Below are 24,205 nucleotides of genomic sequence, written 5' to 3'. Positions count from 1 at the left end.
GGTTGCTGCAGCACCGTGGGATATTTTTGATCCCCAGAAGGGTGTTTTAAAGTGCTCAGGTTCGTGTCCGAGCGCAGGGCTGTGTCACTGCCATTTCGCGCGGAGTGCAGCGGGTCCGCTCCCGTTGTGTGACCGCTGCTGTGGGCTCGTAGAAGCCGAAATAAAACATCAGACGCTTGCAGCTCAGGAGATTCGGAGGGAAAAGTGTGCTCAGTTCGAGTCGTTTAACAATCCAGGAGGGCTGAGAGTATGTGTGTGCGCTCACAAACGTGTTAAAAAAAAAAAAAAAAAGTGCGCTGAACTATTAGTTAACTTCGGGCAGTCAGTATCCGGAAAGGGAGAGTGAAACAGCGCTTCTGTTGCGGGGCCTTTCTGCCGTTCGAGCTGAATGTCTTAAAACTCCTGGCTGTAATAGATACTCCTCAGCTCTGCCAGGAGAGAGGATGGTCACTGGAGTGTTGCTGGAGATCATCCAGCTCCTTATGAATTAGAATTATTAGAGGTTTGTCGGGTTCTCCTGGTGGTTTTCACTTTTAGCTGCAGAAGTGCCTTGTTTTACACGAAATTATCGTGTCTGGTATCGAGAGGGACGTGTGGCCTCTGCGTTAAAGCCCTGACTCATCCCATTCACCTGTTGCTCTGAAAGGATCTTTCCTTCACCTTTCAGAGTGAGCTTTTAATAATTCCAGCAGTCCCATGCACCTCTTAAAATAGGACAGTGTATCTTTGTTCGGGCAAGGAAGTGCGTTAATAACCCAGACAGAACAAATTTATTGTTGTGTATTTTTATTTTCCGGAGTGCTAATACCCAGGAGTGTCTTTTTCAAATGGAGCAGGTTTTGGAGTGTCTTGTGTGCAGTTCAAATTTTATTGGTCAAGTAAGAGCAGGTATAAATCTTCTGCTGTGGACGCGTGGGCTGTTGATGTTTTACACATGCAGAACACGGTTTGTGACTTTGTATGTTACAAACTAACCGAGAGTTGGTTAAAATGATGGCTTTTGTATCTGAAAATGCAATATTAAGGCTTTTTTCCTTCTCTGTAATTAGTGTAAAAAGACGTCAAAGCTATTTCAAATACTTTTGTTTTTAGAGTAATACTATTTCTAATACTAAAATTTACTTAAAATATCCTATTTCAGTTTAGTGGCACGAAGATGAGTGTTTGTTGGTTTTTTTTTTTCAGGCTTAGTGGGATCGTAAATGTTCATTTCTTTTTGTGCAGAGAGTTGATAACTCACTTATTTAGTGGTTTAATGTCCTCTATAAAAGCATCATGTGCTAGCAAAAAGTTACTCTATGCAAGTATCTCTGTTGCTTTCTGAAATTTATATTTTTTTTATCGTGCCCTTTTAAAGAAAAATAAGGCAAATGTGAAGGTCTGCGGTGGTCCATGGCTGATGTGGGAGTGCAGCCCGGGGGTGCGGGTTCTCCAGCCATAAACTGGGGAGAGACAGGCGATGTTGGAGCTGTGCATCCTCATCTCCATCCCTGGCGGGCAGGCTGTGTCCCGCCGGAGGTGTCTGCTCCCCGCGGTGATAAGCTTGGGCATGTTCGATCGCTAATAGGAGACGAGATAAATCCAGTTTCCAGTGGCTCTGGTGGCAGTGCTTTAACTTCATTAAGGCGCTATTGAACAATCCCTCCTTAGCAGTTTATCTTTATTCCTAACGAGTGCCACAATGCTGAGGCAGTGCTTGGAGTCGGTTTTCAGAGTGTCGGAGATAAAGCTTTTGTTTGACGGGTTGGAAATGCGGCTCGGCAGCCGGGGAGGGTTCTGGAACAGACTTAATCACGCCGCGTATTTTGTCAACAGGACTATCAGTACCGAGGAAAAGCGCTGGGGCTTTTTGAAACTATTGTTATTTCTCTGCTGGCAGCGCGGCTCGGAGTTGTAATTTTTCTCCCAAGCTTTCAGAAGGAATAGCTGATAACGCAGAGGGGCTGCAGTCGCTCACATTTAATGTAGCGTGGAGGGATGTTTTTTCGAGTTGTTTTTTGTTGTTGTTTTTCTTAAAAGCAACAGGCAGCTCAGCGCTGTGCACGAGTTATATAAGCGTTCTTGACTTGCTGCACAGGGCACGTTGCAACACTGCCGTGACCCATCCCGTGCTCGCACCAGCACCCAGCTGCAGCCGGGAAGGGTTCCTGCTCCACGGGGAAAGCCGGGAGAGTCGAACTCTGCCGGGCACCTGATGTGCACAGCAGTCCTTGGCAGTGCCTCCCTTTGGAGGTGCTTCGTGACTTCTGTGTAAGTCTGAAGTTTTGTTTTTACGGTAGTGTTGCATGTGGCATAAAGTTAAGGGCTAAGCTTAAGTACAGAATGCTTCATGCCCCAAAAAAGCCAGGGCTTCAGCAGTGTTGGTGGTGTGGCACATCATCCCCTGCCACCTCTGCTTCTGTCTGTCCATGCATCTTGGTTTTTAAGGAGTGTCAGAAGAGGTATTTCCTTTAGGCATCATATATGACTGAGGGTTTTTCCCTTTCCTATTTAGTGATAAAGCAACAGTATTTTAGGGACAGCTTTTGGTGAGGAGATTTAGGGACGGTGAGATTGTGGTTGGACAGTTAATTCATTGCTTGCGTGGCCTGATGGAAATAAAGTTTTTATTTTAAACAGAAGTATTGCGCAGTTTTGACCCGAGTGAGTAGGGGATATTTTGTGGGATACTGACCATCCGTGCATGGACGCTTCTGCCTCTGGGTCCGTGTGCATGTGCCAGGCACATCTGGAAAAAGGCAGCGTCCTCAAGTACCCAGGAGAGCTGGGCTAAGAGCTGCTCTCTGTTTCCCAGGAAGGCTCTAGGGTTTGGCTATATGGATAAGTTGCCCCGAGGCACCAGGTGCGTGTTGGCTCTTTGCACGGTGCTGCTGCTCTCTGGAGAGATCAGGGCAAAGTGTCTGAATGCTTTTTAAAGTCCTGTGGGTGCCTGTCAGGGTCTGGAAATGCATTTGAACTAGGAATCAGGAGCAGTTTCTTTCTGTGCTCGTGTATATGCACAAAGATTTTGTTCAATGAAACTTAATGTTTGTGCTCAAAGTTATAATTTTCCTGCCAAACTGGGGTTTTCATGTCTTTGCTTTGCTTTCATATGTTAGGGTAACTTCTTTGCTCTCTTGGTAAAGGGCTCTGCTGATGCTAGTCGCGTGGGATTTTTTTGGGAGAAGGGCATTACTTGCTCTCGAGCTCTGGAGCGGTTCTGCTCCTGCCAATGCTGGAAGAGAAGGCGGTGTGGGGGACTCTCCTGCTGACAGTGCTGGGAGGGGGGAGTGCTGCTGGCAGCACCTCTCCTGCGTGTCCTGCTTCCAGGCCTGCTGAAATAATGGAACAAAGATTAAGTAATGGTCACTCCTGGCCCCGCACAGCTGTGGAGCTCTCAGCGTGTGCCGGCTGCCCGGGGGGGCTGCAGCGCTTGGAAGGATGGCTTGGGAGCGGCATGTGGCTTGGTGCAGGTGGCCGGTCCCTCTCCCTCCTCCTGCGGCAGCAGTGGAAACCCAAAGACGCCCTGCGAAGCCAGCGGCTCCCTGCTGGCTGGTGCTGCGAGGAGGATTTCCTGCTCAGGTGGGACACTGCTGGCAGCTGCTGGTGCTTGTGAAAGAGCTCCTGCGTGGCTTGCAGCGGCACACAGATCTGGAGCGCTGTCCTTGCCGGTGTCCCTGCTGCGGCCGGTCCCCAGCCCCAGGGCTGCAGGATGCTCTGCACTCTGCGGGATTGCAGTTCCTGCGCTGGAGCCCGGCCCCGGGGGGGAACAGCAGAGCCCCTCCTCGCAAAGCCCTGCCTCTCCGGGCCTGCTGCTTGAGCACAAATAAATACATGTGCTCGCAAGGAAATCCACCCTTCCTGTGAGAACATGTGTCGGTGGGTTCGCTGACCACCCTCAGCACGCCGCAGGATTTATTTATCGGCTCCTCCAGGAGGGCAGCAGTTAACAGCAAACCCTCTGCATCTGTCCGAGCTTCGCATCCCCATCCCACACGGAGCCACGGCCGGGACACAACTGGCTCATCGGACTAGGATTAAAAGTAAATACTGACAACAAAGAAAAAATACTCCCATTTAAGAAGCCCTTCTGGCTCTCGCAGAAGCCCCCGGCTTCTAGTGAAAGGCTCTAGGACCCCCTCAGCCTCCTCTGCATATTCCTCTCTCCTTTTGAGCAACTTCACGGCATTTAATCACTTTGAGACTTTTCCTCTCTGCGGTGACTGCAATTTGAAACGCAGGGGTCCCATACAAAAGAAGCAAGTGCTCAATGGGCTGTGTTAATATTCAGTGCCGTTTACAATGGGTGCAGTTTGAAAAGGGGAGAATGGATGGTCTGGGAGCTGGGGGAGGAGGAGCTGCAGAGGGAGAATTCCCAGGACAGGGGAACCAGCGACTCATAGGCAGTCAAAAAAAAAAAACAAACCAACCCCAAAAAACCTAAAACGAACACACCATCAAGTGTTCTGTAGAAAAATCAGCTATTAATGTGTTAGGTGCAACTTAATATTTTTTTTTCTTTGCTTGTGCAAAGTGCTCTACGGTTTTCTGGATGTAAGGTTTGGGGGTGGCTGAGCTTTGCAGGATTTCCTGCTTGGAATTTAAGGAGCAAATGTGAGGTTGACTGTCTTATCCCTTCGCTTGTTGGCATCAAGAAGTTAAAGGTGGTAAACTAATACGTTTGGGACCCCAGACACTTCAACAAAGCACTTCAGATACTTAAATGTTTCCTCGAGCATGGGTGAGATTTCACTTCCTTGCTTAAGCTGCTGCTGGAGTCCTGTCTCTGATGGGGGTTTCGGCAGATGTAGAAGCGCTTCCAAGTGGGGCTTTAATTGGTGTGTGAGCTTCATTTGGTACAGGAAAGCCCAAGAGCACTGGAAGGATGGTCTGAGACTGCAGCTTCAGAAGAACCTGCTGGAAGGGCTCAAGGTGGGGGATTTGCCTCAACATGAAACCAAGAATCGTCCCTGAAATGCCCTTCTAACTCTGTGCTTGCACCTGGGCTCATGAATATCCAGGCATCTCCCACGGGTCAGCTGGGGATTGCAGAGTGCCACCCTGGACATGTCCGAGCAGCGCCTGCCTTGGGGTTCTGACTGCTTTGATCCCTGGAAGAAGGGTTCAGGGTTTGTCTTGAAGTTTGAGTGGCTGCAAATTGGGCTGTTGGCTCTCGTTCCGCGGTAGCCAGCTCTGCTCAGGATTTGTGTATTGGGCCTGATTTGTGTATTGGCCCTGACGGGTATGTTAGCTGCACCCAGGACTTCTCAATTAGGGCTGCAGGGCTTTTAATTGATCTTGTTGGCTGCCCTGCCAGACACCTTGGATTGAGTTAGCTCAGCTCATCAGCTTTTAACACAATCATTTTGTGCTGCTAACCTAATCACCCAGTGTGACTCCCTTGTCTTGCGGTGTGGAGCTGGATGGGGTCATGTGGATGAATACAGCAGAGATAATTTAGACTAATGTCGCTTCGAGGAGCCATCTGTGGAAAATCCAGGCTTCAGGTTGATCGGCTCTGCAGGACCTGGGCTGGGCAGGAATTAGCACCCCATGCAGGGTGTAGGGAGTGGTTTAACATAGAATTTAGCTTTGGTGAATAACAGTAACTAAATAAAGCACCTTGGTCCGGATCTTGGTTTCATGCAAACCTGGGCACCCCCTGACAGCTCTCTTCAGACGTCCTTTGCTGGTTTTTAGTGGTGTGTGAAGGAAGAAACAGTGTGAGGCTCCTGGAAAAATACCTGTTTCCTGGTAGGTCCTGCTATTAAATGATATACTACAATGATTTTTTTTTTTCCTAGCATGCATAGAGGCCTAAGTCAAGGACCGGGGTGCCGTTGTGCTAATGCACCACATGAAATACCTATTATTGTTGTAGCTGAGTCATCCATTAATAGTTAACCAAGTCCTGTGCTGCAGCCCAAGTCCTGCAGCCCCGGACTCCTCTGGCTTCAGAGCAGGACCACAACATATTACATGTTACACTCCCTCATTATGTTTTCAGCACGTTGTCTCTCAGACCACAACCATATAATTTTGGAGATGTCTTAGAAGCAGGCCCTGCTATTTTGGGGACACCTCTCAAGACCTGATGACATGTCACATCCAATTCCAGGACCATGGTTCACTTCCACGTGGTTCAGTTTTCAGTTTGAGTGAGAATTGAAGGACAGGTCTCAAACTGCAGCTGTCTGTGTAGCTTTTATTAACCATGCTGGATGTGCAGGCAGAATGGTTGGTTATTTGCACCTGCCATGGAAGTTTTTTAGCTTCTCACAGTGGCTTTGTGTGGCTTTCAGGAGGAAAGGTACAGGAGACTTAACAGTTGAACAATTTTGATGTAGAGCTACGGATTCTTAAAATATTATACACAAGTTGCATTTGAAAATGCATTATCTGCCTAAAACTTTCTTCTGGAGATTAAAGTTTTATTTATTTATTTCCAGGGTGGGAGGCACTGTTTGGGTAGTGCTGATGTTGCTGTTCATAATGGGAGCAACTTGTGTGAATTTTCCTTTGTCTTTTTTTGCACCTGCTGGGGCAGTCTCATTATTTTTTGAAATGCACAGAGGTGCAGTCCTAAATGTAGTTTTTGTAAATCCTGCTCACCTTTACTTGGTTGCATACTGCAGAAGTTTCCCCTTTGAAGGTGCCTGTTTTTAGATGAATCCTTCCAGATTAGAGAGCACACCCTCCTGGGTTCTGTGGCAATTTGGCTGTGAAATCTTGAACTGAAAGGTTTTTTCCTAGACTACCTCCTCCAACTTTTAGGATTTTTTTCTCCCTGTATAGGAAGGCAGACAAACCTTCAGGTGCGAGAAGGAAATGAGAAATTCAGAATGCTAAGTCTGGGCAGTGCTGGTTCCCACTTGCCCACGCACAGGGACAGCAGTTCACCACTTACATGTTTCTCTGGTTGCCCAAAGCCTGTGATTTTGGGATGGGCACTTTCCAGGATAACCCTGGAACAGACAGCCCTGTTGTCTTTCAATGCTGTGAATACTTCTTTGCTCTGGAGAATTTACCATCAACGCTAGCTACTCACAAGCCTCTTTCCAAAATACTAACCTGCAAGTTCCAAATATACTTTGCCTAGCCGGTGTTCAGGCTGCTTTATAACTTCACTTACGGTGTGTTTTAGCCTGCTGCATGCCAATATAAACATAGGTTTTCTATGTTATCTGTCATCTGAAAAAACACTTGTAAGAAGTTCTGGCTTTCCAGTAGGGCAGTGTGTGCAGCCTGTGTGGCAGTGCAGATGGGTCCTGGGGTTGAAGATACTCAGTTGGAGGTGATGGGTTTGGTGGACATCTGTTTGTAGTCATGTTTACAGACGTGGTGCTGGAGGTGTCCTGTGTGTGTAGGTGCTGCACTGGGGCTCACTGTGCATAATGCTCATGTAAGAGTGGGGTGGTGTGAGAGCTGCTGGTCTATGGGTTGTGTCCTGGGTAATAAAATGGTGATTGTAGGAAGCAGCCTGGCTGGAGGCCCTGTGAAAAACTGCCCCCTAAATGTGTTCCAGTTGTCCAAACACCGGTGCCTCTCCTGACTGTGCTGTGTGCAGGGGGAGCCTGGAGCTCGCCCTGCTGCCTGGGGAGCAGCTTTGGGCACCCTTTGCTTGCTTTTTGCTGTGGCTCTGCCATCCACCCAGCTTTCAGTGCTGTGAAAAAGCATCAGGAACAGTTCTTTAGCATAGGTTTAAAAAATGTCCTCTAGCAGTCTGGACAGGGTGGGCCCTTCTGCAGCAGCCCAGTCCATGGGCAGGCAGCCCAAATTTGGCTGTTTCCCAGCACAAGGTGGTTGCTTTCAGGTGGAGCTGGGAGATGCATGGAGCCATGGGATTCCTTCCTCTCATGAGGCTTTGCAGCCTCAGAGCAATGAGAGATGGAGGGGTATGGCGGGGATGTGTCCATGGCCCGTGTCAGCAGTGACCTCCCTGTCGTTTGCAAAGGGTGAGGCTCATTGCTCACCCACCTGCCTGGTGATGGCAGAGGCATGGGCAGAAATGCCAGGGGCTGGCACAGGGCAGTTGGCTGGTGCTGGAGGTTTTTCTGCCTGTGGTCTGGCCTTGCTGGGAGCCAGGAGAGCATCCTGTGCTCTGTTTGTCCACACAATTCACTGTAAACCTTTGTCCCCTTCTGAACTGTGGCAGAATCGCATCCACACTTGTATTTCATTTGTTTTGGCAGTGTGGGGTGACTTCTCCTGTTTTAGGAGGTTTAAACAAACCATGTGATGTTTTATTTTGAAAGGTGTCATAATAGTTTGTGCTTTTTCTTTGCTAAGTGTATTTTTGTGCTGTTCCTGTCTGTTGGTGTATAAACAACTCTGTTCTTTCTTTTTCCTCCTTAAACAAGTCATCTAAGTCAGAGTTCCTGGCTTTCAAACACCTTTGGATTCTTTTGGAGTAGTGCATGCGTTTTGTATATAAATCAGTAAATAAAGGATGGTGTGGTTTTTTTAGACTTCTCTGAATTGGAAGGATTTGTGAGTGTTGTACCATCTTTATTGTTTCACGTAGTTGTAAACCCCTTGTCTATCTCCTCTCCCACTTTCCAACCTTTGTTATTGAGGTGGTGACCGCCCAAAAGCTGTTGAGGGTGATTAAATTAAGGGGGTTGAATGACTCTGTTCATAAGAATGGAGAAATAAACTTTTTTTTGTTAGAGGAGGTCAGAAAATGGTATTAGAATGGGTACCCAGGCAGACTCCATCTTTGCTATGTGAGTGGGCAAGGAGAAGTTTTCTGGTTTGGGAGCAGGTCTGCAGAGCTGAGGCTTCTCTCCTGATCTCTGAGCACTTTTATCCAGAGCTGTCACTTGTTTTGCCTGCTGGACATGGAGCTGGCAGCCTGTCCCTCCAGCCCACAGGGATGCTGTGGGACTCCTGCAGCTTCAGTAAAAGCCTCTGTTTATCTCTGTGAGGCTGGGTCCAGCTCCCCAGTCAAGCTGCTTGGCTTCTGACTCCTTGGTGAGCTGAAGCTCTTCCAGGAGCTCTGGTTTCATCCTTGCTGACCTTAGCAGCAGAGATGTGTACTGGTCTTTGAGTTAATCTCAGACAGAAACTTGTACAGCTCTAACCGGATGCGTTTGGCTTACGCTGTCTACTTAAAACAGTTGGATTTGCTCCTCCCTGGTGCAATAATCTCTCTGAGGCAGGTACTGCTGTTTACCCAGGTTTCCTGAGAAAGGAGGTTGTGCAATAGTCCAGGTGTCTCTTCTCTTCCCCCAGAGCTTTTGATGCTGTTGGCCAACTTCACTTTAAGGAGTGAACTCGAATTTGGAATGCCTGCCTCTCCCATAGGCAGTGGGCTGAGGAGAGTGGTTGTATCCTCACTGAGGGAAGGGAAGCAATGTGGGATTATCCTGTATGAGAAATTAAAGAATCTCTGTGGGGGAGAACAGTGCTATTTAACCATCCCTGCAGGAGAAGTGGATGAGAGTCCCAGCTGTGAGACAGGGCTGTGCTTACCTCTGTTGTGAGGTTGGTGAAGGAGGTGTTCAGTCTTGCTGGAATGGTGCTGGTGTTATCTGATATCCATAGTCAGGAGCAGTGGATTTGGTGCTGGGTTACCCCTTGCACTGTTCCTGCAAACATGGGATGGGTTCCATGGAGAAAACACCTAAATCCTGGCCTCTTTGGGGACCAGCATGGCTTCCTCTGCATCCAAAGTGATGTCACCAGTGCAGTGGAGGAGCATCTCAGCTGAAGCAGCAAGCTCTTGTGGCTGTGACAGCCAGGGACTGGTTTTGGTGACTTGCTGCTCCTCCTGAAGCGGAATTTCCAGGGAGAAGGTGCCTTCGGGGTCTGTTCTGGGGGAGGAGGAGTGGCTCTGGGTGTCTGCATCCCTCTGGCAGCACTGGGGCAGGGAAGGGACTGCTGCCTGGGGCTCCTTCCCTCGCTGGCCACTCAAGGGGTCTGGGATTTACAGCCCCTGTGGGGGAAAGGCAGAGCTATGCAGCTGGGCAGCATCCTTGGGAGACGCCAAATCACAGCCCAGGCTGTTTACTACAGTTTTTCTCTCATGGTTTCTAGCACTTGTCTCAAGTGTGACCACTTTGTGGTCTGCTTCAGAAGAGCCTGAGCTGTCCTTTCAGCTGGCAGGGACGCTGGGACTGTGCTGTGTCCCTCTGTGTACCCCAGGCTCTCCTCTATTCGGACTGCAGAGGGTTTTCCCAGCGCATTCCCCGCATTTCCCTGTGCCCAGCCTGTGCTCGGTGATGCTCCCTCTCGCAGCCACAGTGCGTGATGAGCACGGTGTGCTCAGGCTGCCAGGGCTCTGTGTCCTGCTGTTTATTCTGTTTGCCTCTCTCTCCGGCTGGGAATACTCCAGGCGGCTCAAGGGCAGGGCTTGAAGCACCCTGTGTGCGAGTTGTAGTGCCAGCGTGGGGCTTGCTGGGGAACAGGCTGTGCACCATCAAGCTGTTTACGCTTGTCATAGATTTTTTTTTAAGTCAAAAAAAAGCAAATCCACCCTTTTGGGGGAGGATGAGGTGGCAGCTGAGCGCTTTTGGGGCTGTGTTAATTAATGTTGCTTTGTTTGCGAGATGCATGGTTAAAAGAAGAGGAATTCATCGCAGACTTTTCAGGTCCGTGCATTTGGAAACAAAATGGGGAAGTTTCCCTGCCCAACAGCTTCTAATTGCTTCCTCTATGGTTTCCTGAGTAATTCTGACTGCTGGTTATAAAACAGTCTCTTGCCGTTGCAGGGTGCACTGTTGCCCAGATCTCCCTTAGGATCACCACCTACCTACCAACCCATCCCTCCAGGCTCCCTGGGCTGATGGCAGCTGGTGGCAGGGAAATTTCCAATCATCTGGGAAGTCAGTTTCCTAAACACAGCTGTGAGATAGACAATAACAGCAACAGCCCTCAAGGGACTGGGATTGGGACTGAACTGAAAATGTGCATTGAAATATTTTGGGAGGTTATAGCCTGTCACAACTGAAAAGCCTTTTGATGGTTTTCCTGCTTTTTTAGGTGTGAAATGCAGAGTTCCTCTTGACTTGAGTGGCTTTGGAGCCACCTGACTGTGCCGAAGGTGGAAGAGCAGAGCTGGTCCTTCTCTTGGCATTCCTGTGGTGTTGGGAGGGGGTTGCAGGATGCCCTTTAGGTCTGGTCTATGGGGGCAGAGGCAGGGGACAAGCCAGGAGGGACAAGCCAGGCCCTCCAGCACTGCTGACTCTGCCATGCTTTTTCAGTTCCTGGCTCCTTCACCATTCACTGTGGGCTTTCAAGCCAAGGTGAACCACATCTGTGTGTGATATTTGATGGTGTTTTGGGGCGGTATGTGGCTCTTTGCCCCGTGCCCAGTCTGCCACTGTGGTTGCTTTCCACCCTTACTCTGCATTTAGCCCCAGTGCCACAACACTGCCCTCAGCTGAAAGCATCCCTGCAGCCCTCACACCTCATGGTGTCTTCTTGGGAAGCAGGGCAGGAATAAATGCCAAGCTGATACAGGCAGGAGCTGGGCCTTGCTTTGGAGAGACTCCTCAGCCTGAAAATGGCCCTGTAATTAAAGCAGTGAGTATCTGTCTCACCTAATGTAACCCTAAAAACATTAGGCTTTATGGATAAGCTGAAGGTTTGTTTTTCTCAGTTTTGTGGAATGCAGTGGGTATTTCCAGAGGACAAGTCAAGCATTGTCCCAGGAGCCATGCGAGCAAAAGCCCAAGTGTGGCTTGTCCTTTGGAGGGGCATGGGGATGTGGGTGGATCCTGTCTGGGAGAAGAGACTCTGCCCAGAGCTTTCTCACAGCATGATCATCTCTGTAAAGGCCAAGAAAACGATCTGGAAGCCTGTTTTATTTATTCATTCCTAACTCCAGCCCTGCTTTGAGAGGAGCACATGGAGGCCATCAGCCTTGCTAGGCGTGCAGACAGTCCTGGCACAGCCCCGTTCCCCTCCTGGAAGAATGGGTTCAGGGTAATATTTGAAATGCAGCAGAAAACCCACACTTCCTTCAGAGTTTTGACTCTTGCATTTTTCATCTTGGGCAGGGTTTAACGTTTTCTGCAGCATTCAGGGAAAGTTTTGGTTTCCCTTTGCCCACATGTCAAGCATTCCTGAACAAAGCAGCCTCAAGATTTGTGGAGAGAATTCTTGAAATTCTGTGAATGTTTTGAGCTAGAAAATTATTCCAGAAACTGAGAGGGTTGGTAGGAGTTGGGCATGGCTTAGGAAAAATGAATGACATTTTTATCCCTCTTTAAATTAACATCATTCTGACCAAAACCACCATTCCCAGTCCTGAGAGCTGCTGTGCTCTGCCACCTTGTTGTTCTTAAACCACGGCTGTGCTTATTTGAATAAACCAGATAAAAAAGATACAGATTTTAAAATTGAGGTTTTCCCTGTTCTTGCACTGACTTCCTCAGTGATCTTAGCGTCATTTAAATCTGAAAAGGAGTGTAGATGCTTAAAAATGAACTTAGAAGAGAGGGAAATAAGGGTGTGTGGCAACTCCTGTACCTGCAGGCGCTGCAAACCTGCTTAAGGCTCCTGGGAATGTTCTTTACACGTGTTCTTCTAGAGGTCATTTGGTTGTGTGGCCACCAGCACCCCGTAGTCTGTGCTCTGCAGCACCCATGTTGCTGTTGTGGTCTGTCATGGATACTCCAAACACTGGGCTTATGCACTTTGGATGTCTCTTGCCATGAGCTCTTTGTTAGAGGTGTGACCATGAAGGAGATGTGGAATGTCACAGCACCCAAGGCAGGAAGGCTCCTCTCTCTGGGACCACTGACTTGTTACCACTTAACCTGATTTCTAAAGGTGAAACCCCAGAGCAGACCCATTGCTATTTTGGCCCAAGCGTAGGTTTTGTTTTAGTTTTCTTGTTGTTTTTGTGAGCACATTCATCGTGCTGGGGGATTTTGGTATTAACATCATCTGCTCAGAGAAGAGGTTTGACTCAGACTGAAATTGCTGATTGATTCCCTTTTTTTGCCCTCCCCCTTTTTCCTGTCAAAGTCAAGAAGACTTCAAAGGCTGAGATGTGTTGGTGCCAGACGCCGCACAGTTATTGTTAGAAGAATTTGAAATATAATTGAAAACAAACCTTTGTTCAGCCAGGCGTATCTGGCTGTCGACTTTCGCTCATGACAGAGGTGAGTGCTCAGCCTCTTCTGCTAGATTTGATGTCTGCACACTTGTCATGGCAGACGAATTGCCCATGAATTTACATCTGGTAAATGTTTGCAAAATCTGGAAAATGCGAATTTTTAAGGAGGTTTTTTCCCACCTAGGAACCCGCACTGATGCTTAAAAGTTGCCAGCATATTTGTGGAATTCTTGCAGTAATAAAACACATCAAATTGCTCTTGGCAGGCTGATTTCAATAGAGATGCTCCAAGTCCAGGTTTCTCAGCTTGGCAAGCAGAGTTGTCCCACTTCCTTTTAAGACTCGTCTCTTCTGTGGGATATAAGGATATTGTTTAAGGTAATATCAAAAACATTTGTAAAAGCATGGATAATATGGATGTTGGCACTCATTTTGGCTTTATTTGCTGAGAAAGCAGAGGCTGGTATAGGAGGTTTGCAGTCCAGCTCTGTCAGTTCTCATGGTGAAATCCTGGAGACTGGAGAATTCCGAAGGAGCCCAGCAAACCTTTGCCCGTAGCAGCCCTTGCTTGCCTGGTGCTGAGTACAAGCTGTTGTTTTCATACCCCCTCAGATTACATTTGCAAACATGGTACCTGTTTGCAAGGTGCACAGGGTGTTTTAGGTTCCTGCTTCTTGTAGTTATTTCCTGTGTAAGTTTAGAAGAGTGCACCAGAATTGGATCAGAATTGGAACTGAGCTTGTGCACGTTAGCCCAGAGTATTGCCCCAGGACTCGTGTGCCACTCCACTCCAGTCACCTGCCTGCTGTGACCGCACCTGGACATCATTTTGTCCCTCCTTGCTGCAGGTGCCTGGGTTTGGCCTTCCCTTGTGCCAGGATGATCGTCTGAGACCTAAAAGCAGTACTACAGTGGCATGCAGGGAGCTGGGTCCCCAGCTGGAGGTTCCTCCTGCAGCCAAATTTGGACAAAAGGGTCCCTCTGGAATTTAATAGGCCCTTTAGCTGTGATTAGTTTGCTGGATTTGGTGTTTTCTTCTCCTTTTAATTTGCCTCCCCTACCAAAAACACCAGTCTCATTGCATATGGCTGCCTGTCTGTTATTTATTATCTTTGCTACACTGTGGTTAGTGCTCACACATGATATTTCTTTGGTTTCAGTACAGACTGAGCGGGTTGTCCGCCCCTGGATCCAAAAAATGTAAACTATTTATAAATGAAAAATACTCTCCAGTTTGAAAGTGCTGTGTTGTCCCCTTTCCACCCAGCATGTGCACATTTGTCTGTTCTCCTGTAATCCCACTGATGTAAGTCCAGGTTTCTAGCAATTTATGGGACTGGGGGCTGTCTGGAGAGATTCTGGTGGGACCTTGTGCTCATGGGGGAGAACATGCAGCAATAGTGATAAAAAGTAATGGAAAAATGTTATTTGGCTGTGCTGCATTCAGTGCAGATATGGCCCCAAACTCAGATAAGCCTTCCTGCAGAGTTCAGGGATACTTGATTTTGATTTTCCAGTTGGGCTCATCTCCATAATAAGCAACTCTGGAAAAACTGGGACAAAATCTTATTAGTGTGGCTTAAAATGACCAGAGTGCTTTTTCTGGTACTCCTTGCAATTAAACTGTGTTTGATCTGTTTTGAGCTTGTACTTAGTTTTATATTGAGCTAAGAGCCTATGTTTAGTCTCCCAGGGAAGAAAAATAAGACAGAATTTAATAATATATTATGGGAGGCTGAGGTAAGTTTTCTGTGCCTGTTTGGACAGCAGGGCAGGAGGTGATGCTGGGTGGCCCAGGAGGGGATGGGGCTGGACTAGAGGCTGGAATGGTCAAGCCCAGGGGCAGGAGAAGAGGAGGCTGTGAAGGAAATACAAGGTGTTTAATTGAGGAGCTTGTTAGCCAGCAGCTGATGGGTTGTTTTTGTAGAGAACTACAGGGGAACTTGAGCTGAGTTGGTTTCCTGGTTGAAATGAGTGTTGCTCGCTGATGGAGCTGGTAGGAGTGAGGCATGTGAGGAGCAGAGCCCTTCAGAAAATGCTCCCAAAAGAGCAAGAATCATTTTGATCTATGGTGACATGGTTTTCCATGCAGCCAGGGTGATGGTAAATGAGGTAGGGCTGTCCTGCTTAAATCTGGAAGATTAGCGGATAGCTGAAAAAACAGGTGGTATTTTTGGGAAGACTGTTCACAGCATCCCGGTGATTCATCATTCAAATGCAAATAAATGGTGGAAACTTTCGCTGCCAGTGTGTTCGGGCAGCCTTTGCCATGAAGCTACGATCAGTCAGTCTGTAAATGGTGCAAAACGTCAGTAGTGTAACCAGTGCATAGAGGAGGAAGGCATAATGAGTGTAAATTCAGTGTCGTTTTCAGGTTTTCTCTGGACACTGCTGGCACTGATGGCAATAATTCCTTGTTCTGTAAAACCCAGTTGGTGGGATTATGGGGCTTGGGGTTTTAATTTTGACTGTTTGGGAGCACCTAAATGCATTTGCAGAAGACAACACTTGCTGGAAAAGACTGTTGCAGCCTGGCTGGGCCTGTGGAACGAAGCCTTTAATGTACTGATTGCATATTAATGAACAGCCAAGAAGGAGGAATGGTGCCAAAAAGCAGGGAGCAAGAAAGCCAACAATATCAGCGCGAACTTTGCACTCTAGAAAGTGTGAAGTGATGTTGGCGAAAGGAGCTTACTGCACAAGTGGAACGCTGTGGTCCTCTTTGATGCCCAAATTTCTGTGCTAGTAAACCGAGGAGGGGTAATTGGCCAGTGGAGCTCAGTGGGTTCCTGTTAACCCATTCTGCACCCCTTGGAGTGCTCCCCACTCCTGAGTGTGTTTTGGCGCTGTGGGTGCTTGCTCTGGAGTGTTTGACGTGCTGTGTCTGACGTATGGAACTGTAACACCTCTCAGAACACATGGGGTTACCATCCACATCTGGTTTGTATCACCTTCAGTGGTTTTATTGCAAGCTGTAGTGCTCCATCTGCACCCTTTCCCTTGCCCAGTTCTGTCCCGCAGCATCAGGAAAGTGAAATCCCAGCCTGGAAAAAGCTACAAAATAGGCTGGTGTATGAATTAATTAATGTAATGGCTACTGATAGCAGTGTGCTTTTCCTGGTGTTTGGCAGAAATTGGATATCTTGGCTCTTGCCTCTTCATTAGCCTGGTTTCCAAATCCCAAGCTCATTACCAAGTCCTGGGGATGTGGGGTTTGGGATTTTTTTTTTTTAGGGCTCCCCACCTGCCAGCCTCCCACAGAGCCTGAGCATTGCTGTGGGTGGTGGCGTTGTCCCCATGGAGTGCTCGGGGGCAGACTGGCAGCTCTGTGTGCTGGCTGCTCGGTTCTGTCTCCCTGCTCCAGGAATGTGCAGTATTCAGCGTGGGGGCTTGGGTCTGCTGTGCAGCTGGGGACTTTTCTGTCAGGAACATTGAGAGTACTTGAGATGATCTCGCAAATATTTTGGAAATTTTGGGGGGGGGGTTCTTTTGGCCCTGGGCCAATTTTTGCTTGTCTCTGATGCATAAAGCGGGTTTGAAAAAAAATGGTGTTTCTGTTTCTTTCCCCATTTAAACATTTCAAGAATGTCAAGTCTTGTCAGTCTTAGCTTTGCTGGGGAAAAAAAGAAATCCCTCGAGGAGCTTGGGGATGTGTTTTATATGTGATCTCAAAAGCCTGAGGGGAAGGTACGTGAGGGAGGGAAAGAGGAGGTCATTAACAAAAGCTTCCTTTATCCCACGTTTTAATGAGGCATTGCCATTAAATAGCAGCAACCACACAAAAATTCAACCAACCTGACTTTGTTCCCCAGTGTTTAGCCCCTTGGTGTAAATCACGCTCTCACTTTGCTGGTTCCCTGCTATGACCAGAGTTTTCTAAGGGAGATAAACTCCAAATTTGTAACATAAACCTGTTTGGACAAATTAAGAGAAGACTTCTCATGGAGTTTTTCTCCTCCAGTTACTTGTAACCCCAGTAATATGCATGAAGACGGGCACAAGAATTCTGGTTTCCTGAGGATTTGTGTTTCCAGGGCTGACTAAAGTTTTAATTGACTTCTGCAGTGTGTTCCTGTTACCTCTGGACTGTATATTACTACTGCCCTCCCTTCCCACCTTGGCTGTCTGTGGTGTGTTTTGGGAGTGTGGAGGGCTCCTCTGTTCTGCAGCGATGGGCCCTGGCCATCCGAGGGTGAAGGCTTTGTGCTGGCCCTTGGCTGCTCTCCCTCCCTTGCCTGTCCCTGCTTCTGCAGCCTGGCAGGAGCTCCCTTGCCCTTCCCAGCCCTCTGGTCTTATTCCAGTTTTAAACTTATTGGGGAAGAGGACAGACATCCATGGCCTTGTTTTTCTCTGAGCATGGCTGCAAACAAGTTCCCCCCACTGATCGTGCAAAAATGAGGGATGGGGAGATTCGGTGGCTTTGGTGCATTTATCCTCCCTTAGGGGAGCAGTGGGAGGGATACTCAGGGGTTCAGATTCCCTCTCCTGTTTTCTGGGCTGGTTTTTTGTGGGAGGCTCCAATGGGCACCTGCCCACCCCAGCTTTCCTCCTGCTTTTCCCAGTGCAAGGGCGTCTGTGTGCTCCATCACCACCACCAGCTGCCCCTTGGATGCTTTTGGGGGCTGTTGGAGGTGGTGGGGATTGTGCTGACCGCTCCTCCTCAATCCTGTGCCTGCTGCTCAGCTGGACTTTGGAGCCGAGCTCTGGATGGGGCAGGGGGAAATCCCGAAGAAGGAGGAAATGTTTGTTTAATTTCTGCTTTGGTGTAAGGTTCAGAGAGAGCAGATTGTGAAATGGAAGAGCAGGGCACGGTTTTCCCTGTGGTTTGCAGATAACATGTGTGGAGCAGGCAGCCAGCATGGGGCTGGGGTGGAAAGACAGTGAGGTTTATTTGTTTGTGTGGCTTGTTTTTAATTTAAATAACCTTTACAATTTCCCCTCCCTCTGAATAGTAAGTGATTCCTTATTTATAAAGGCCTCACCTTATTATTCCGCCTGAAATACAGGCTGCACTCCAGCTTTTACAATTGGGATTAATTTTTAAGATGGGTATAGGCAGGGGGGCAGGTAGTGTGAGCCCCCTGTGTTTGCATTTCCTCTGCTCTTGGAGGGCTTTGGCTTTTCTCTGTGCAAAGCTGGGGCCAGCTGCCTGCTGCTCTTGCAGCTCTGGTGCCATAAATGAGGCAGCAATGTGTTCCCAGCTGGAATGGGGCTGGATAATTGCTCTGGGCAGGTTTATGGTGGGGAGGTGCGAAGTGCCCGCTGTCTGTGTGCCCCCCTGGCTGTGGGTCTGCAGATGGGCTGGGAGGCTGCTCTAGGGGCAGGGGGACCTGCTTAGGGAAAAAGGGCTGTGTTATCCATCTCCAGAGTCATGGAATCGCTGGAATCACAGAAAGGCTTGGGTTGGAAAGGGCCTTAAAACCCATCTAGTTCTGATCCCTTTGGCCTGTGCAGGGAAGCCCCCCATTAGAGCTGGGGTCCCATCCGTAGAATCATCCCTTCTCCCTAGGGATCTGAGTCAGTGTGGGGTTCTGGTGCCCATGCTGAGAGTACTCAGGGGGAGCTTGGAGAAGAAAGCCACACTGGGACTTCAGAGCGCATCTCTGGATTCCAGAATGAGCATTACTTATTAGGGGGGTGAGGGGGAAGGTGTCTAAGGTGCCATTTGCCAGCTTTTCATAAATATCCTAAGGCTTTCACAGCAAAGTGCGGAGACTGTTGAAGCTGGCTGGGCATAACAGAAGCTTTATGAAATAGTTGGATTTGATCAACACTTAATCAGAGTCAGGCTGCTTGGCCCGGCCTGGCTCGCCCTCTCCCAGTCCCAGAGGAGGCCGTGGGTGCTGGGGCCGGCCTCGGGCCCTGCTGCCAGCCGCCTGTGTCTGTGGGGTGGGTGATGGCACACGAGGACATCCCTCCGTGCCCAAGGTAACCTTCAGTGCCACAACCAGAGCAGTGGGGCTGCATCGGGTGACTGGTGTCCCCTTAGGTACAGGGCAGGGAATTGAAGTGCTGTCTGCCCTCCTCCAGCGTGGTGTCTGGGGCATTGCAGGAGAGCTTTTCGGGGTAGCCTTGCGGAGATTTTCTGAAGTGGCTCCTTCAGGGGCTGCTGTGCTAAGCCTGAGTTCATCTGGTGCTGTCCCACCCTCTGCTGTTGCCCATAGGAGATGCACACACTCACCGCTGTGTCTGCACCCAGTGACAGGTGAAGGTAGAGGGGTGAATCCAGCGAGTGCAACGCCCTTAGTTTTAATTGCCAATACGTTTTTTGGGTTTTTGCTGTCCTGGAACCCCTTGCTGATGCTTCCTGTTTGTCCTGCTCATGTGAACAGCTTCCCTGCTCCTGGCTGTGCAGGCTTATGGTGTTTCCTAGAGACTTGTTCATCTTGGGTTCAGAGCAGCTCTGTCTCTGCAGACACACACACACACTCATGTGTTTTTCTTGACCCAAGTCCTTCCCAGACTGGATTTGTATTGCTCTTGCATTGCCTTATGGGCCAGCATCCAAATTCAAGCGCAGAAGAGATATTTGAGGTTGATTCTTTGCTGGAAACCAGCTTGCTTTTTTACCCCTAAAAGAACTAAGCAGAAAACTTCAGCTATAGATAGGAGTTTTCAATTTTATGGAGTTAGTAGTAAAAAGAGACATTTTCAGCAGCAGCAGTATTTTTCAAAAGTTTGCCTACGAGCAGTCTATTGATTTAGCAAATAGGTGGATAACACAGGCCTGGAGGTGTATGATGGTTAATGTGTAACCATTAAATAGACTTATTTGGGCACTTTTTATGGGTTCTCGTGGCAATTAAAGCTTATAAACCTGTGGAGAGTGTTTTTATGTGGAGCAAAATGAGAACCTTTATCACAGTGAAGGTGTTCATGGAAAAGGTGCAGTTTATGTAATTGTATTCACGTGACTTGACGTAAGCATGGGGCTGCAGGCAAAGAAACAACCTACTAGAGCTAATTCCCAAGGCTGATTGCAATATTCCTGTGTATTGGCTTCCCTCCCAGTGGCTGTTTCAGTATATTGAATTCAGTGTCATTCCATGGGGGGCATTTTATTGTGAGCCTCCCTTGCTCTAGACTGATTTTTTGGCTCTCTCCCCTATGGGTGTGGGGGTTTTTTGGTGTGTTTGTTATGTGTCTTGGAGCAGCTATGGTGGTGGTGTCAAATTTGCTGAAAAAAAAAAGCATGAAATGGTTTCCTGCTGGCTAATGTGATCAAGCAGTATTCTGCAGCTCTTGAAGCTCTGTCCTGGTTAAAGCAATTACACAGGACCCAAGCTTTGTGGGGATAGGGAAAAGCCTTGATTTCTTCTTATATTTTTTTTTATCTTCCCCCAATACATTGTATTTAGTGGAAAGTGAAGGCTGAATGAGATGCTGGGGATTCAGTAAATGTGTGTGTGTGTGTATATATGTATGTGTTTGCATATTATATGTATAAAGCTGTAGTTCCTCCTTTTCAACTAAAAGAAATGAAGGCTGAAACCCAGACTTGTTTCCTGTGTTTGCAGCAGCACCTTCTCCATCCTGGAGCATGGGGAGGGCAGCTTGCCTCAGTTTCCGGAATTGTGTGATTGCAGAGCTGCAGGCAAACCTGACACCAGGTTTCTTGGCAGATGTGCTGTTACTGAGATGCCTTTGGAGCAAAAGATCTTTCCCTGGTGCTTGCTGCTGTCCTTCCTGGGGTGGTGGAGGTGGTGAGTAAAGGGAGAGAAGCTCAGTGAGTGTTAGTGATGGGTGCTGAAAAAGGTTTCACCCACAAATACTCTGATATCACAGTGAGATCTCTAACAGAGGGCTGGATGTCTGGCAGATGTGCAGAGAGGGACGGGACACCTTTGGTATGTCAGCACAGGTCTGAATGCAGGGCACGCAGGCGTCTGCTCTGCTTTTTTGCACCACATCTTTAAAAAAAAACAAAATAAAAACCAATTGCTGGCCAGAGAAAGGGAAAACTGTAAAATGCTGTTTTCCATCAGCAGTTGGCTGCCTGGGCTTTGTGCCGTGGCGAGGGTGAGCATGTGTGAGATAACCTGCTGCAGTTCTAGAGAATACACCAGAGGATTGTTAACATCAGCCAGATACCTCTGTGGTGTGGCTCTGTAGTGCAATCTGGACAAAAGGTTGAATTGGGCAGTCATTTTTGCAGTTATTTCCTATACAACACTGGAGAAAGTTCAGTATCACTTAGTTAACTTTTGCAGAGCCATTTCCTGTAGGTTTTGTTAGAGAAAAGCAAGATTATGTGTTTCCACTTGCAGTGGAGTTATTTTCCCCTATAAAATGCATTGCAATTTATTTTTACACAATTTTGATTGGTTTGCAAAGACTTGGAGGGTTTGGAAGATCTGAAAAGTTGTTGGTGTCTATTTTTTTATTTATTTCATACCTCACTTGCTGTGACAAATTGAGGAAAGTGTGTTTGTTAATGTGGCATTGCTGAAATCTGGCCAGGCTGGGAATAGGGAGTGTGCGCAGCATTTGCTCCCTGTCTGCTCCTGGCAATGCCCAGTTTTGGGAAGCACTGAGGAAGTTTTTTCTCCTTCAGGCAGGCCACAGCCTGGCAGTTTGCTGCAGCTATCTGCTCTTTGTGGCTGTGCAGATGTGGGGATGAATTGCACAGGGGTTCTTTGCTGTGGTTTTTCAGCCTTGTGAGGTGCTGTCACCCTCTGGTCTCCCTGGGCTTGCCTGCTTGCATCTCTCCCTTGTGGGATGCTTTGGCTTCTCCATCATGGTTCATCTCAGGATTTCTTCATCTTTTCATGTGAATTGCTGCCTTCTTTTTCCCGTTGCTGTCTGTGCTTAAAGCAGCAGTGCTTTCCACAAGCCCTAACTATTATTTCTCTGATTTCCTTGAAATGGTGACATGTCTTACTATTTTCATGGAGATAAATCTGTCTACTCTCAGCAGGACATGGATTGACTTCTCCAAGCAGTGAGTGCACCTGTGTCCCTTGTGGTGCAGTAACAAACCTTGGGAGCACCTTCTGCATTCCTGTTTCCCAAATAATCAGGTTTTGGAGCAGGAGTTGGTGTGAAGCCAAGGAGCCCTTAGCCCTGTGAGAACTGCAGGTCGTGTAGTGAATGGTGAGCCCCTGGCGCGGTGCCTGGGCTCACAAGGATCACTCCTAAGAGGTTCTGTTCCTGGCCAAATTGCAGTGTTAGCTTTTCTCTTTTCAGGGCAGCCAGGTGGCCACCCACCCACATGGAATTGCATTATGGACTTTTAAAAAATATTTTGAGAGGCCATTAGGTAAGTTTAAGATGGCATCTACTTTGGGTTATGCCTGAGTGAGGTGGGCTCAAAGCAAGAGGGAAGGACCTGTCTGCCTTTTAACATCTTCCTGCAGAATTTGTTGCTTGACTGCAGCATCCCTTCAGATGAAGGGGTTCCCTGTCCTTGGAGCTGGGACTGGAGCTGCTGTGACAAATACACATCCTCTGGTGAACAGAAACTAAGTAACAACAGAAAGTCTTATCTGAAATACCAGGAGGAGCTGTATGATTCCAATAATAGTCTAATAATAGTTAAAAGAAGAAGAAATCAGTTTATCCAAGTACCTTCTGGATCCAGCAGTTTTGTAGGAGAGTGGATTCTTTATTGTTTCCCGTAGCAAAAGAATTGGGAAATGTTCCCCTCCCCTCTGCAATGTGGAAAGGATAAAAATCTATAGAAGGGAAAGTTTGTTCTTTGACTGAACCTTAAACATCTACATTCCCTTTGAATTAGCTGTGATGCTTTTAGCTGGGAAACTGCAAATCCAAGAGAGTTCACTGAATAATAAATCAAGGCATCCATCCAGCGGAGTACATCAGAGCCCTTTGAAGTAGATGAAAAAATACCTTTCTGATCTGAAAGAGAATTGTGTGCTCAGCTTTGGTGCCTGACTGATGCTAATGCAGGGTTCAAACTCAGCTCCAGTGCCCCCAACACAAAGCAGGAGTAAATGTGGGCTCATGAGCAGCTGCTTCCCCTTGGCTCTGCCTGGAGCCCCGTTTGCCCAGGACTCCTGAAAGCTTGAGACCTGAAGAGCAAAAAACTGCAGCCGGTGGAAGTAAGGACTGACTTTTAATCTTGCAAAGTTCTGAGATACCAGGCTTGAGGAAGAGCAAGCTCCTTTGAAGAACTTTGTGAAATTTAATTGCCTATAATTTTTTTTCCTTCTGAGACTTTCTGCAGTCTGAGTTCACTAATACAGAAATCTGGCTTTGTAAGTGGAAGGAGCTGAAAAACAGCACCAATAAAAACTGTAAAGCTCTCAAAGATTTTTTAAAAAGTGCTTCTGTAAGAGATGTGACATTATATGCCAGGGCAGAGAGTAATAAAGATTTTTTACCAGTGCTCTTCTCAACTTTGTCATAAGTTGTACAGCTGTCCCAAACTCCCCTGATAAAGCCTTTCTAGCTGTGTACATCACTGTAATTGTATTTCCTCATGCATGTGAGCATGGGTATGGGTTTGTGTTTAGACCTGCCTTTGTGTCTGTAAATGCATGTGGTGAAGGTCATGTACATGTGCAAGTTATTTAAGTATTGAATGTACGTGTGAGATTCTGCTGTTAGTAAGGAACGTCAGGGCTGGCATGTGAAACAGCAAAAGGTTTAATTGTTCCCTCAATGACTTCGTAGCTTTCCTTGGGAAGAGACTTGAGCTTCACCCCCATCTGCTTTGACATTGCTGCTGTCCCAGCGGCAAAAACCAATACAGGAGTTTCTGCCAAAAAAGTCTGAATGCCTGTTCTGATAGCTGACCCTGATGTAAACATAGAGGTAGGAAAGTACTTTTTATAGAGCACACTCACACACACAGTTACACACTCACGCACACTCACACTTTTATTACTCTTGATCTGGTGGAAATGGCTTGTTTTGAATGCAGTCTTTCCATCTTGAAGGTCAATTAAACCAAGTTGGAGGTCAGATAAAAGGGACAGAACATTTGCTTCTTGGTGTATCTATTTCTGTAATGTTATCAGTGCATGTGGTTTTATTTCTAGCATTTTGTTCCCGGGGCTTCCTCTAAGGCTGAGCAAATTGAATCGGTTGGATGTAGTACAGCTTCCAGTTTGGGGTTAGAAATCCATTAAATTGCTTGGTGCTTTGTTGGCAGTACAAAAGTGCTTGGAGTGGAAGTGCATTATGATTGGGCATTGA

At 47.7% G+C, this 24,205-nt stretch overlaps 1 protein-coding gene across 1 annotated transcript in view; it reads left to right on the top strand.

Annotated features, from left to right (window-relative positions):
• LRIG1 (leucine rich repeats and immunoglobulin like domains 1) overlaps positions 1–24,205 on the top strand; it is a 92,904-nt gene that overhangs the window by 1,260 nt on the left and 67,439 nt on the right.

The sequence above is a fragment of the Hirundo rustica genome, chromosome 12 (assembly GCF_015227805.2).
Source record: "Hirundo rustica isolate bHirRus1 chromosome 12, bHirRus1.pri.v3, whole genome shotgun sequence".
In the NCBI taxonomy this organism is placed as follows: Eukaryota; Metazoa; Chordata; class Aves; order Passeriformes; family Hirundinidae; genus Hirundo; species Hirundo rustica.
Note: the sequence above shows the minus strand (reverse complement) of the source record. Positions and strands in the feature narration are given on the sequence as shown.